Source organism: Trachemys scripta, chromosome 15, assembly GCF_013100865.1.
Source record: "Trachemys scripta elegans isolate TJP31775 chromosome 15, CAS_Tse_1.0, whole genome shotgun sequence".
Lineage (NCBI taxonomy): Eukaryota > Metazoa > Chordata > Testudines > Emydidae > Trachemys > Trachemys scripta.
Window position 1 is genome coordinate 20,237,615 of NC_048312.1, and position 15,243 is coordinate 20,252,857.

Consider the following 15,243-nt stretch of genomic DNA (forward strand, 5'->3'; position numbering starts at 1 on the left):
CCAGTACAGACAGTTTGATAAGAAGTGTGAGAATACTTACAAGGGGAGATAGATTCAGTGTTTGTAATGGCTCAGCCATTCCCAGTCCTTATTCAATCCTGAGTTGATTGTGTCTAGTTTGCATATCAATTCCAGCTCAGCAGTCTCTTTCCCCCATGTTAAGTATCCTCACAGCTTCTTGTCAAGCTATCTTAAATGGGCTATCTTGATTATCAGGACAAAAGTTTTTTTTCTCCTGCTGACAACAGTTCATCTTAATTAATTAGCCTCTTAGAGTTGGTTGGGCAACTCCCACCTTTTCATGTTCTCTGTATGTATATATATTTCCTCACTATATGTTCCATTCTATGCATCCGAAGAAGTGGGCTGTAGCCCATGAAAGCTTACGCTCAAAGAAATGTGTTAGTCTCTAAGGTGCCACAAGTACTCCTGTTCTTTTTGCGGATACAGACTAACACGGCTGCTACTCTGAAACAGTTTATAGTTATTACTCTTCAGGTGTCTGGGTTCATTCTTTACTCCTGATTTTTAGGCCATGCGCTGTACATTCTGAAATGCTGCATGCTGGACAATTTCATCATGCTGCGTTATTAACCCCTTCTTCGTTATTTTGAACCCTCTTGTCAGGTCACCTCCTGGACTCTGCTTTCTCCATGCCTGTGAGCCTGCCTCTGCTAACCACAGTCAGTCTTAGCCTGGGCCACATGTGGAGCCCCACAGAACTCGCCTCACGCTTACAGTTCTTCAAGAAACCCGGGCGTGGGAGAGGGTTTTTCTAAGAAAGCAAAAAGACAGGCAGATGCGAGAGAATAAATCCACGAGGGAGAGAAAGCAAACAAACGGTAGCCAGAAGAGAAAAGTAGAAACAAAGCGAGACAGCGAATGAAAGAGGTGGGTGGGAGGACAGAGAGAGAAGAAAAGCATGGGAAGAAGGAAGACAAAACAAGAAATGATGCCCAGCCTTTAGGCTAGTTGCTGCTGGTTCATTTAGTCCTGCTGTGAAGGAAAGATTTGATGGCCTTTCCTCAGCAGACACCTCCCGCCAGCCCTGCAAACTGCAGGGAAAGTAGAAGGCAGAATGCTGTTGCTTTTGGGATTTGAGTCTTTCTTTTGTTCTCTTGGGCTGGATGGTTTGTTTTTTAGAACATTGTGCCACAGCAGCAGGGGATTTATTTGCTGGCTTGTCCAGCCCAGATTCAGGGAAGAGAGGCAGATTTCAGAATAATTAATGGGATTGAGGGACAGATCCAATGGAAAGGCTCCCACTGACCCCAGTGGAAAAGTGGTTAGGCCCAGGTCTTCAAAGGTTTTTAGGCTCCTCCTAACTGCCACTGATTTCAATGGAAGTTGGGAGCCTAAATACCTTTCTGGATTTGGGCCTTAGCTACCTGCTTAAATCCATCCCCCCATTCACTGAAGTCAATGGGATTTCCACAGGTGTTTAAGGTACTTTCCCAAACAAGGGACTTAAGAGGGAAAAATGGGATCGGGGGTGTGGCTGGTGTCAGTAACCAAAGGGGGAAAGAGGCCCTGCTGCAGTCCCTCTAGCCCCCACTACCAGGCTGCCAGTCAGACGCCCAATTGCAAGTCCTAGCCAAAGATACCCTCTTTTCCTGACATCTGTGTCTATTCCAGTGCTGGCACTCTGGGGACTTGTATTCAATTAATAGCACGTGTAATAGAGAGTGGGGTTAAAGGAATGCTGCTCTCGTGATTACTAGGAAGATATTTATGATTAGTTCTGGTTTGTTTTGTTTGTCCACTCCTAGGAGGTTTGAACGTGCCCCTGTGGCTACTGTTTAGCATGTGCTAGGCCCTGTACAGCCATTGCACAAAGACAGTCCCTGTCTGAGAGAGCTCACACGTAGGGTGACCAGACAGCAAATGTGAAAAATCGGGACGGGGGTGGGGGTAATAGGAGCCTATATAAGAAAAAGACCCAAAAATCAAGACTGTCCCTATAAAATTGGGACATCTGGTCACCCTACTCACACGTGACACATCAGGTCGGACGCCTGGGGGGTGGGTTGTGATAAGGGGATTTTGTGAATAGCTTTTCCAGTAGAATGGTCAAAGAGATTGTTAGGCGCAGCAGGCAGAATGGAATCCGCTGAGTGGGATGTAGCTAAGATACCCTCAGGGTGAGATGGGGCCGGCCCCTCAGCCTTTCCTAGAGCATGCGTGGGGGTGCGTGTTGTGGCGGGATCAGCAAGAGGCTTTTCTGGATCCACCTTGTTCTTGCAGTCGGTAAATTGCTTCCTGGAGGCTTTGTCAGCCAAGTGCCCCTCTGCAGACCTGTCCCCAGGCAGTGGTTGCTCAGCCATGCATGTCTGCATCTGCCCTTAAGAGTTTTGATTTTTGATCCAAGAATCAGGTTTGGCCAGCTCTGCTCCGCTGGGCAGCTCTCTTCAGCCTCACTGGGCCGTTTCCTCTCACTCCCCCAGTCAGATTAGTGCTCCTGCCTCTGGCTGTGCCCTTTGCTTTTGTCATTCCGCCCCCCTCGCTCCCCCCACCAACACACGCTCTGCGCTGAGTTCTCTGGGCCAGCATGTGCCTCTCCCCCTGGCTTTTCTCTCCCTGCCCCATACAGGAGCCCTGCTCTCTTCTTACCTTCCCCCCTCCTCTCACTGAACAGAAGAAGGCTTCTAAGGCTAGGTCTACACTACCCGCCTGAATCGGCGGGTAGAAATCCATCTCCCGGGGATCGAATTATCGCGTCTCATCAGGACGCGACAATCGATCCCCAAATCGACGCTCTTACTCCACCAGCAGAGGTGGGAGTAAGCGCCGTCGACTGGGAGCCGCGGAGGTCGATTTTGCCGCTGTCCTCACAGCGGGGTAAGTCGGCTCCGATACATCGAATTCAGCTATGCTATTCGCGTAGCTGAATTTGCGTATCGTAAATTGACCCTCTCCCTCCCCCCCCGTAGTGAAGACCTGCCCTTACATCGCCCTAGGCCTCCTCTCTGCTCCTGACAGGCACTGGAAGGTCCCTCTCATCCTGATGACCCCTCTTCCCTGCTGAGGGTCTCCTACCCACTGCCCCTGCCCAGTCCTGTTTGCCTTTGCTCTAGCTACCATATTTAGTGCCCATTCCTTCCCAGCGCTTGGCGTCCCATCCTCCCACAGCTGGTTCCTGGGCCAAGGGTTGGGAATGAGCAGAAGGTGAGGTGGTCACATGGGAGCACAGTGCGAGGGGAGGCAGGTAGGGCCACACAATAGCGCCAAGCTGCCCAGTCTCCGGGCTCTCCCGTATAGCACCTCCCCCGCAGCGGCTCCTCAAGCCCCAAATAATTAGCTATTGGCCAGGTATCAGCTGGCTGGGAGTTAGCCCAGTTTGTTTCCTGTGGCCTAAAGGGGACTCATGCTAGTGATGGGGCTTTCACAGACTAAGAATCTCTCTCTGCTCCAGGACACCAGGGAATTCTCCCCCCACCCCACCCAGCCCAGCAAATTCTCTCCTGTGATTTTGGCAGGTCTTCATCTCAGTCACATTGCCCATCTGGCATTTCTTTTTCCAGCCTCCCGTATACCCCACAGTCTGTACAAAACCCAAGTCAAAGTGCACGACTCAAGCTTGTGACAAAAAACTTGGCACTTCTACAGGGCCTTTCATCTACACATATTAATTAATGAAGCCTCACGACTCCACCATGAGCTAGGCAGGAATTACTATTATTAACAATGGCTGGATGGGTAAACTGAGTCACACGGCGGTTGAATGGCTTACCCCTTGCTCACCCGACCAGTCAGTAGCAAAGCTGAGAAATGACCACAGGACATGGGACACCCAGTGCCTAGCTCTAACCACACTCTCTGTAAAGAGACACAATCCCGCTAAACCAGACACACTCCCTCTCTGCAAATCCTGATCCGCAGGTAGACAGGACCCAATTGTTTAGAAAGCAAAGCCACTGTAACAAAACATTATGAAACCAGCCAGAGAAGGCAAGGAGCAAGACCTGGACGCAACCCAACCAAAAGTAAGAGTTCAGAGGGGGAAATAGACCCAGGGAGTTGCTTACCCTCGGGAAAGCTGGGATGTTAGCTGGGAGCTGTTCGCCTTCTGCCAGTGACACCAAGGACGGCTCTTTCATCCCACTCGCCTCGTCCCCGCTTGCAAAGGGATTTCAGAAGTAAGAACTCCCAGGCAGTGGTTAGTGGCTGTTAAACTTTATAAATGGGAGTGGTCAGAAACAGAGCAGACACTCCGGAGTCTGATGTAAGGAACTTGCAGTTCTTTGAACACCAACGGTGGTGTTGGAAAATTGCTTCCCTGCCCGTTTTTCTTTTCCTTGCTCTTTTTGGGTTTCTTTTCCCACCCTGGCTGATTTACTGCTCACAGGAGAAAGCTGAGCATGGAGCAGTTAAGACTTTTTGCAGGTTGTATTTTCTCACGGCAGGGAAAGTGGCATATAGCACCGAGAAAGGGAACTGGGTGATTCTTTGGCATCGTGTTATCTCAGGGCTGAAGCCCTGCTGGATGCACTGTTTGTTTTTGCGATGCTCTGGCCAACATGTTCACAATGATTAGCTCTGCCCCATGCCACAGCAGGGCAGTGCTCGCTGAGCGGGGCATAGAGAGCCATTGCTCACTGCTCATCACAGACCAGCTCTCCCACCAGCCATGGGGAAAGTTCAGCCATGGAACCTGAAGCCCTAGGGCCAGACTGATGGCCTAGGGCAGCCACAGCAGAGGGCAGGCCCAGGCTTGCTCCGAGTTCCCTGGGCTGTGAGGGGCAGCGTACGTGACTCCTGAGGAGAGGCCGGCTCCTGGCATTGCCTGAGCATCCATGTGTTGCCTTGGACGGTGCTCGGCGCCGCTCCAGAGAGAAACATGTCCAGCCCGTCTCAGCCAGAGGTGTGTTGCCCCCAAGGAACCACCCCAGACCCCGATTATAAAGAATTCAGTTTCAGTTTCCTTCTCTATGGCTTTGTTCTGTCCTTTACTGGAGGCTTTGTCTTAGATTTTGAAGGCTAATGCCACACATACTGAATGGACTTTAGCGGGTTCAGACATAGGTGCTAGAACTAGGGATGCTGGGGGTGCTACTGCACCCCCTGGCTTGAAGTGGTTTCCATTCCATACAGGGTTTAGAGTCTGATTCAATGGCTCTCAGCACCCCTGGGTTCAGAGCCCTGTTGCTATTGATGCTTTTTGTGGCTGAGAAATGACTAATCTAATGGGTGATACTCCCAGGAAAAAAATACGGGGCAGGTGCAGTTAAGACAGAGTAAGTTGGTTCTTGCTGCAGCCCTTTCTCCCACCCTTCAGCTGTTGTGTCTATTTAGATAGTAAACGTTCCAGGACAGATCCTCAGCTGATGCACATCAGTGTCGCTCCATTGACTTCCACAGAGCTGTGCTGCTCTACACCATCTGAGAATCTGGCCCGCCATCTCCTACTATGTATGTGTACAGCCCCTAGCACAATGGGGCCCTGATCTCTGCTGGGGCCTCTGGACACTACAATAGCACAATACTAAAATACAATCATTTAATACTAATAGAGCTAGAGACTTACTTTTTTAAATGAAAGCGTAGATCTCCAGATCTTCAGCACCCCCTATTTTCAGTGCATTGGAGCCAATATGCCTATCTGATGTTAGTATTTAAAATCTTAACAACTTTTAAAATTAAAACTAATCACTAGTCCTGGACACAATTAGGTGAGTCCAGTAAAGTTTTATTTCTCTTCTTCTTTCTGCTCCAAGGAGGTTAGAAGACTGGATGGAGGTGAACACACCGCTAATTTCAGAGGATTGTAATAATTCTGGAAACCCTTGTCCAATTCTCTTGATATTTGGTAGACAATGTCAATCTCAGTCCTAGACCTAACCTGCCAAAGTTGAGGCTGATATTCCTTTTGTTTGTGGATTTTAGTGGCAGAGGAGTAGGTCAGAGGCAAAAAAAGTCAGGATTATAATGGAAACTCATTTGCAACTTTGACTGTGGAGTAGCCACTGCATAATATTCCATCTCTAGAATGGAGTCTTACTCCACAGTCAGAGAAAAACCCTGCCATCTCCCTTTCCCCATCAGTCTGAGAGACCCAATGGCACTTTGAAGCCATACTGCTGTTCTGCCCAGTCTGGTATCCATTAATCTACCTGGGCTTCCAAAAGTTAACCTTGTACTCACACTGTATCATGTGACTAACAAAAGAGTAGTCACAATGTTTTATTTCACCCCTCCAAATGAAACACAGTTCAACTGACCTGGACTGAGTCTTTCTGCATCTCCCCAGGGCCCTCAAGAGCAGCTTCACCCAGCTGGCCATGGGATGTTGATGTTTCACACCAAGAATCTCTACAGATGAGAAGGCCCTTATTAACCAGTGGGTAATGAATGCTGACCACACCCAGTGCACACCCAGCTTTGGCATGAAGATTGCTGTGGACATCTCTCATTACTACCATAAACCATAGACCTCTGGCCAGTACCCCTCTGTTTTTACCTACATGACACCAGGCTGTCCTGTACCCATTCATTATAAATGCTTTGTGGTAGGGTTCATGGCCTTTGTGACACATCCTACATACTGTACAGCACTGCTTATACACATGGCATAAACAACATCTTCCGTACATCTGACCTAAATGTCCTTGAGTGGAAGGGTGGCCTGTTGGCCATTGTACCAGCCTATGACTCAGGAAACCCAAGTTCCTGGTGCTATCCCTGATTTACTCTGACATTGGGTGAGGCACTTTCTCTTGCTGCCTCAGTTACCCTGTCATAACTATAAAGGGAAGGGTAATAGCTGTCCTGTGTACAGTACTATAAATCCCTCCTGGCCAGAGACTCCAAAATCTTTTTCCCTGTAAAGGGTTAAGAAGCTCAGGTAACCTGGCTGGCATCTGACCTAAAGGACCAATAAGGGGACAAGATACTTTCAAATCTTGGGGGGGGAAGGCTTTTGTTTGTGTTCTTTGTTGGGGAGTGTGTTCCTTCTCGGGGACTGAGAGGGACCAGACATCAATCCAGGTTCTCCACATCTTTCTAAGCAAGTCTCTCCTATTTCAAACTTGTAAGTAAATAGCCAGGCAAGGCGTGTTAGTTTTCCTTTGTTTTCTCAACTTGTAAATGTACCTTTTACTAGAGTGTTTCTCTTTGTTTGCTGTACTTTGAACCTGAGACTAGAGGGGAGTCCTCTGAGCTCTTTAAGTTTGATTACCCTGTAAGGTTGATTTCCATACTGATTTTACAGAGATGATTTTTACCTTTTTCTTTAATTAAAAGCCTTCTTTTTAAGAACCTGATTAATTTTTCCTTGTTCAAGATCCAAGGGGTGGATCCTGACTCACCAGGAGTTGGTGGGAGGAAGGAGGGGGGATGGTTAATTTCTCCCTGTTGTAGATCCCAAGGGGGGTTGGAACTGATTCACCAGGAGTTGGTGGGAGGAAGGAGGGGAATGGTTAATTTCCCCTTGTTTTAAATCCAAGGGGTTGGATTTGTTTTCACCAGGGATTTGGTGAAGGTTTTTCAAGGTTTCCCAGGGAGGGAATCCATTGAAAATGGTGGCAGCCGAACCAGAGCTAAGCTGGTAATTAAGCTTAGAAGTTTTCATGCAGGCCCCTACATTTGTACCCTAAAGTTCAAAGTGGGGATCTCAGTCCTGACATACCCTATTATAAAATGCCTTCCTAACTCCCAGGAAGAATGCGAAGCTTTTGCAAACCATGTTGAGATCCTGGGATGAAAGGGGCTAGAGGTGCGTGACGTGTTATGTTGATAAGATAATTTACTGCTTACATTTAGGATGCTACGGATTTTTAATGTATTGTAATCATGCTAATGGCTTCCTGCAGCGTCTTGCATCCACCTGCATCTTTGAGCACTTTACAAACTATAAACCAGACCATCTCGCCCAAACATGCGTGGAAGAGGGGGCAGAACATGTCCCCCTGGCTTTAAACTCATTGAAAACAGTAGCTATTCCTCCCTCTGGTGAGCAGGAGTGTCCAAGCTGGTGGTGGCATGGGGGTGGAGAGACAAAGGGTGTCCAATCATCCATTGACCCCCGGTAGCCTGCCTTCCACTGCAGAAAGAACACCAGCTACGGGCACAAAATATTGTTCAGAAGTTTGCAGGATCAATAGAGTTGTTGCTGAGAGCTGGCGTCCTGCTTAGGTGATGGCATCCAACACCTCCCCTGAAAAACTGGGGACCTCCAGAGCTAAAAGCATGTGCTAAAGAGCCAAGCTTCCCCAAGTGGGGCTGTAACAGACTCAGACCCTTCAAGGATAGGACACAGCATGGACCCTGTAACACATTTGCGACAGATATGGCAATTTCCTGTTGGATCCTTGAAAGCCCTTATTGTATTAAATTTATGTATTATTGTGGACTGAGACTGTAGGTAATCTCTCCTGGGGGGGTTGGGGAGAGCGTGGGGTGGGAAGGGAGATGTGACAGATATGAGACCTTGGAGTTCAAAGGACTATATTGAAAATGTCCCAGACAAGTATGGACTTTTGGGACAATAACTGTAAAGAGGAATTCCGGGAAATCCTGGGGATGGGGGGAAATTAATGCAAACTCCCCAGGTCCAGTTATGAAAAAAAAAACTAGCCTTTTGAAGCTATGCCCTGAAGAGAAGGTCATTTTTTCCTGATTACCTGTTACAAAAGACCAAGATCTAAGACCCGAGCTGTATAACAAAATGGCTGACCCACCCAGCCTTCCTTCTGGTTCCTGCTCTAAAGACTGATAAGAACTAGTAACAACAAGGACAACTTAGTTGTGGGGGTCTGAAGGACTGACAGCTATCTGAGGTTGGAGGTGAGCTCTCATAAGCTTTTTAGCATGCGTGTAGGGTCTTCTACTGGGTTGGATTTTTTTACATTTTCTCTGTAATGCTTTTATCTTAAGAATAAAGGGGCTTGCTTAAAAAGATCTGTGTTATCATTTGTAACTGCTGTCAATATACAACCACTGGCCTTTTAGGCGGTCTGGCTTGCTGGGGATTTCACATTGTAAATCAGGGAGCTGTGCAGGGTCAGGATGGAGTGAGATGCAGGTCTCTGCCCAGGAGAGTGAGGTGACCACTCCTGGGCGGAGACCTGCATTTCTTTTTCTCTCTCCTGCTCCTGACCTGGGTATTTCCAGGCTGTACAGTTGTTAATGCCCCAGCAAGTCAGATTGCCTAAGCAGGCCTGCTCTGCCTGCTTTCCTCAGAGGCTATTCAGAGCGTCAATGCTCATGGTTAAAGGCCCACACAGCTCCTTCTAAGCAAGCACGCTTATTCTTAAGGTGAAAGCATTGCAGAGAAAACATAAAAAAAATTAAAAGCACTTACATGCATGCAAATAAGGTTACCGGGGATCACTCCAACTTCACAAAGGGCTCTGGCAGGTGAACAGTCCTTCAAACCTCACCAAGGTGCTTTCCTGTGGTTACACGTTCTGTGTCAAGGTGGTTATGAACAAGCACCCCCATGAAAAGTTTAATCCCTCCTTTAAACAACTTGGGTCTTTGATCTGTGAATAGGTAATTCATAGACACTGGGTTTCTCCTGAGGGCATAGCTTCAAAAGGCAGGGCTTTTGCATAACCCGAGGAGTTACATTTGCACACACCTTCACCTAGAGATATCCTGGAAAGTTCACTGACCTTTAAAAGTTCACAGTGTTTAAAATAGTCTTTTGAAGTGCATAACACATCTCACAGTTTACATTAGGCAGGTCTCCTCCCTAGACACATTCCATGCAATGCCACAATACTACATAAACATTTGCAGTTTTAATACAATGGCCTCCTAAGCTACTTAATCTTAATTCAATAAGATTTGTCCAGGATATTGTCGTAGCTGGCACACATGCATGCTGCCTTTCTAGCAGAATGTTTATTATATTCATCATTGAAATATGAAGTGATGAAAGGTAATGGCTTAAATGCTGTCCAGGAAGTAAGTTAACGGGTTGCCCTAGGTTGCCAGTCAAGCACCTCGAAAGCCCTTACCGTATTAAGTTTATGTATTATTGAGGGGTGGGACACTATGTAATCTCTCTAGGGGGGAGACGTGACAGATATTGCAACTCCATGGGGAGCCATTTCTACTCGGTGGGGGGTGGGTTCTCACAGCTCCTCCAGAAACTAAAAACAGTGAGTGGTGATTACCTCACAGAGCGGTACCACCACTTGGGGAGGCTCGCATATACTAGTTCAAACTAGATTATCCAGAAACCAACAAATAAAGGACTTTAGAATAAATAGCCGGAGTTTAAACTGACTCAGGGCCTCCTTTGTGATCCAGCAAACACTCAGACCCTTCTGCCCAAGGGGGAGTCCTAGCCTTGAGGATGGGTTGGAAGGACTTGACCTACCAGGGCCCCATAAGAATGCTGTAGGGTTGCCAGCATTGCATTTCAAAAATAAGGGACTGTTTTCTTAGCACCTCTGCCCCACTCCACCTCCAGCTATTAATTATTCTTATTAATAATAATAATCAGTACTCACATTCATGAGGGGTATTTCTTGCTGCTTTTTTTGCAGCACTCAGCAACTCCTGCTCTTGCTGTACAGGGATGAAGTACAGGACAGGCAATTTTCTATTTAAATAAGGGACGTTCCTTGTAATACGTGACTCTTGGGAACTCTAGACTGCTGGGTGGCCACTGGTGAGCTTTTAGCATGCATAGAGGGTCTTTTTTTTACATGCTTTCTCTGCAACGCTTTCACCTTAGAAATAAAAGTGCTTGCTTAGAAGGAGCTGTGTGGTAGCTTGTAACTGCAGGCAATACACTGGTCATAGACCTCAGAGAGCGTGAGCAGAGCAGAATCTCTGGCCTGTTTAGGCAGTCTGGCTTCCTGGGCCCATCACTGTGTAATCCAGGGAGCTGTGCAGCCTTAAAACCTTGCTCAGGAGGGAGAGAGAGACACCGGTGTCTGCCCAAGAGAGGTGCTGGCCAGGAGCCGGGAACCCTTCATGAGCCTCAGAGGAGGACTACAGGTGCAGTTGCCATGAACTGCGCTGTACAGTGACACACTCAGAGGCTTTGTGGGGAGGGCACAGAGCCCTGTAACACACTCGGCCTAACCAGTGGGTGGGCTGCACTTACACAGCTCTTAACCGGCTTCTTCGTTCCCAGCTCTGCAATATCCTAAGGGAGGGGCAGGCACTGGCCAGGCGTTTGTGCTGAATGCCAAAACTAGACCTGCCTGCGGAGGGTGCTGCATAGAGTGGGTGTTCCCAGCTCTACTTCTTGTGGCTGGTCCTTCACACTCACACAACAGCGAGAGTCCAAATCACACACAAGGGCAGAGTTAGAGGCAGAGGGAGATGATGTCTCTAATGACTCTGTTCCTCTGTGTGCTTACCAGGCAGTCTGGCCAGTAAGTACATTTGTATAATCTCCTCCATGCCGCACAGCAGATGAGCTGTCTTAGCCCTATATGAAAAGCAATCCGTTCCCCTACCACTGAACTATAGATACCTCTGTGGGGGAATGCAGCTGTTACAGGGCCCAGTCACACGGGCCAGCTACTGCAGAATAGTGCAACTACCTGGTGGGCTGCAGGGTAGGGTTGGTTATTTTTTAAAGCGGTATAAACAATTGGCAGTGGGTCCCCAAATGCCACACGTCCATCTTTCCCCATTCCTTTGATAATCATAGCAAAGCTTTACACTGAGGTAGCACGGTTAATCTTGAAAGCTCTTTACAGACAGGGTCGATTCATCCTCACAACACTGCCTGAGATAAGTATCATTCCCCCCGTGGTAAAAAACAAGAAAACGGAGACTTACAAGATTAAAATGACTTGCTTAAGGCCACAGAGCAAATCAGTGTCAGAGCTGAAATCAGAGCTCAAAAGCTTCTGTCTCCAGTCAATAGACAACACCTCTTTGTCACTTAGTTAATACATACATTAAACCCAGCCGAAGTTGGAAATGGCAACTGAAATCGCTGGCTGTGATTTGACTGCACAATGCATGGAGCTGTGTGGGCTGTTTTTGCTGGTTCTTATGGCTTGGTTTCTCCTCCAGTGTAAACAAGAAATGAATAAAACATGAAGACAGCTCAGACTCCTCATGCAAAACAGGGCGTTGTATTGCAGCAAAGGAGTTGAAAAGAAGTTCAAAGTACTTGCTACTTAATGTCAAACTTTCCGATTATCGTAAGGAGCTGTTTGGTGACTGATTCCTGTTAAAGTCTACTAAGGTGGGAGGGCGCTGAATCCAGAGTAATGAGGCTATTTCCAGGGGTAACCAAAGTCCACTCTCGGTAACTGCACAATTCCACTTTCTTTTCTGTCCAAGAACCAATGAACCCCATTATGGTCAGTCCCAGCAGCACAGTCAAGACCTGAACGGACCCAGATGCTGTGAGCTGGACTCTTTTAGCCTCTACTTCCTGCCCCTTATTCTTTCTGATGGGAGCTATTGGCATTAAATAGGATCTTTATTTCTGAAAAGTTCATTCACTCCTGCTACTAACACTGCCCAGGGGATAGTAGTTATAGCTCAGTTAGTTTATTCTAGGTTGATCTATCACAATTAGTGTCTATGGAAAGTATTGTGAGGTCAGAATCAAAGGACGACGACCTTACAAAGGGAATAAGCAGCAGGATGAGCACTTAGCGAACCCAGATTGAGTTTGCCACCAACGTCCTCAAACAGTACAAGAGACAGGCTGCACCAGGGGATGGGCAGACTCGTCACCAAGGCCAAAGCACGTAAGCACATGTTTAACTTGTAGCACATGCTTAATTCCCCATGACTTCAGTGGGCCTTAAACCCATGCTGACAGGATTGGCTGATTTGGTGTGAAACTGGGATAGTGACCATGAAGTTTATAGATACAGATGGGAAAGGGTTAAAACTGCTCCGCTTCCCATTGCCACCGTCCTGTTCTAAAGCAGCAGGAGATCCCCCCTCCCCCGGACCTTAGAATGTGGGGATCATGGGCCAAAATGTTTAAACGTCGTTCTGATTGGACGGACCAGTCAGGCTGGGTGTGTGCCGCAGGCCAGCTCCTTTGGGTAGAACATTACCAGAGCATGCAGCATGGACAAGGGCTAATGCATCCGTGGGAATATGGGCAGGGGTCCCCTGCCCAAGGGGGCAGCCCAGTGCCTTTCAAACTACAGCAGTGCTGAGTGCTTGCACACTAACCACATGCAGACCAGGAGAAGAGAGAATCTGCAGCGGACAGGGCCGGCTCCAGGCACCAGTTTATCAAGCAGGTGCTTGGGGCGGCCACTTTGGAGAGGGGCGGCACGTCCAGCTGTTCGGCGGCAATTCCGTGGACGGTCCCTCACTCCTGCTCGGAGCAAAGGACCTCCCGCCGCATTGCTGCCGATCGCGATCGCGGCTTTTTTTTTTGTTTTTGTTTGGCTGCTTGGGGCGGCCAAAACCCTGGAGCCGGCCCTGGCAGTGGAGCTGCCTGTCGAACCTCCCATCTCCTGCATTATGATTTATTTAACAGTGGTACAGAGCAGCCCAGGGACCAGGGAACTTTACACAGCGAGTAGAGGCAGTCTCTGTCCCGAAGGGCTTGCAACCTGAGTTGATCGGTCTGCCTTTGTTATTATTTAGCATGTGCATACAGCACCACAGGTGGGCAGATGGACTGACAGCTGTGCTGTAAAGGTGTGGGGTCCCACGATGACTGGGGTGCAGTGAGTTTGAGGTGAGTGTGTTGCTCACCAGTGGAGGAGCCATGAGAGTGTATGCTCTTAGCCAGTGCTGGATTGAATAAAGGCCGATCACTGTCAATCCCATGCACGACTCCATTCCCTTCTGGGCTCTGCGGTTTGTTTCGTCAGCACCTCCAGCTGAGCACAAAAGAAGTTGCTACACCTTTAAGCAAGCTGATGTCAGCAGGCCCAGTACACCTGCACCAGTCACAGCTATGCCAATGAGCTCCGTGCATGGGGGAGGCTTGCTGCGGAGTCACTGAATTCAACAGCCTGCCTGCCCCTAGCTCTGGGGTGAGTGCCAAAGAGGAACTTTTGCTGTTTTTCACCTGCCTTGATCCATGCCTGCTGCTGTTGTTCCCAGTGGGGGAGGGTGCCGTTCTCTTTACCAGGCTGTAACGGGATCTCGGGGGAGGATTTTACTGCTGCTTGTTTTTACGGACCGCCAGGGCTGTGAGTAGCTGGCAGCCAGTGTGCCAGGGACACCTGCACTTCCAAGCCAGCTGCCACAATACAACCAGCCCCACACTGTCAGTCTGGGACCATCACAGCTATGCACAGGCTGATAGAAACAGTATGCAAATGTGTGCATTGAGATGTACTAGATCCCTTTGGGCAGCTGTGGAGGGGTCCCCTGGCCTGGCTTGTCCCTTTGCAAAAAAAAAACAAAAAAAACCAAGCAGAAAAAAACGTCTGGAGGGCTTAGTCTTCCAAACTTGTGCATCCCTAAGACCTACATAGGTCTCAGGGATCCCCCAGTGGGCAGTGCTGAGGTGCATAAAGGCCATGTGCTTCTGTACCTGCTCTCTACCCACCGCAGCCCTCTAACAGCCCTGGACCTGCACAAACCAGCCAGTGCCACCAGATCCCTCCACAAAGGGTCCCCATCACTGTGTGGAGCGGAGAAGCACTCAGGCATGTGTGTGGATTTATAGTGGGAGTTAATGTGTCAGACAGTGCTCGTCTCCCCTTCCCACTGCTGGCCTGTCCCCCTGTACTCCCAGATCTGGATCCTCATGGACCCCCACCATCTCTCCCCTCCACATGGCTTCCCGTGAGGTCAGAGGCAGCACTCCCCAATCCACAGCCCCCCTGCAGGAATCTGTTGGCTTTTCGTCCCAGGATCTAGCCCTTTGATGGAGTTCTGATACAAGTGCATCTACAGGGCACTCACTCTGTTCCCTGCTGAGATTCCCAAAGAGCTCCACATGAGTACAGCCCAGGGAAGGCCTGTGTGGAGACGCTTGTGTCAAGCTGTCCTGCAGTGGCTCAAGATTGTGGGTACCAACCTCAGGCAGATGTTAGGAAACAGGGAACAAACCCCAAACTGGCTGTGAATTCTATACTTAGATTTCACCAACCTGCTATCAAGTTGTAAACTGCTCAGGGACTACAATAGCCTTAACATGGAGTCACAGACAGTCTCCTTGGGTACTCCGATCTATCTTGCCACCCAGGTAAGCGTGCCTTTGTGATAGACGGCCCCTTACACCAATGGTCACAGCAATATTTAGGTTACTCCTAGTCCCAGAGGAACAGTTAGTTATCGCAGGTCAATTGCACCTTAGATCTCACACCAAAGACAACGCTTGTAGTCAATCCTATA

The 15,243-nt window shown here is 48.6% G+C and overlaps 1 protein-coding gene across 3 annotated transcripts in view; it reads right to left on the reverse strand.

The window, feature by feature from the left end:
- GGT1 (gamma-glutamyltransferase 1) overlaps nt 1–15,243 on the reverse strand; it is a 65,521-nt gene that overhangs the window by 44,423 nt on the left and 5,855 nt on the right. The window contains exon 1 of one of the 3 annotated variants that reach the window (XM_034791545.1): nt 4,026–4,169. The exons of the other annotated variants lie outside the window; for them this stretch is intronic. The gene's annotated coding sequence lies outside the window, so the exon portion shown is untranslated. Of the gene's footprint in view, nt 1–4,025; nt 4,170–15,243 lie in introns of those variants that run through there. 3 annotated transcript variants of the gene reach the window in all.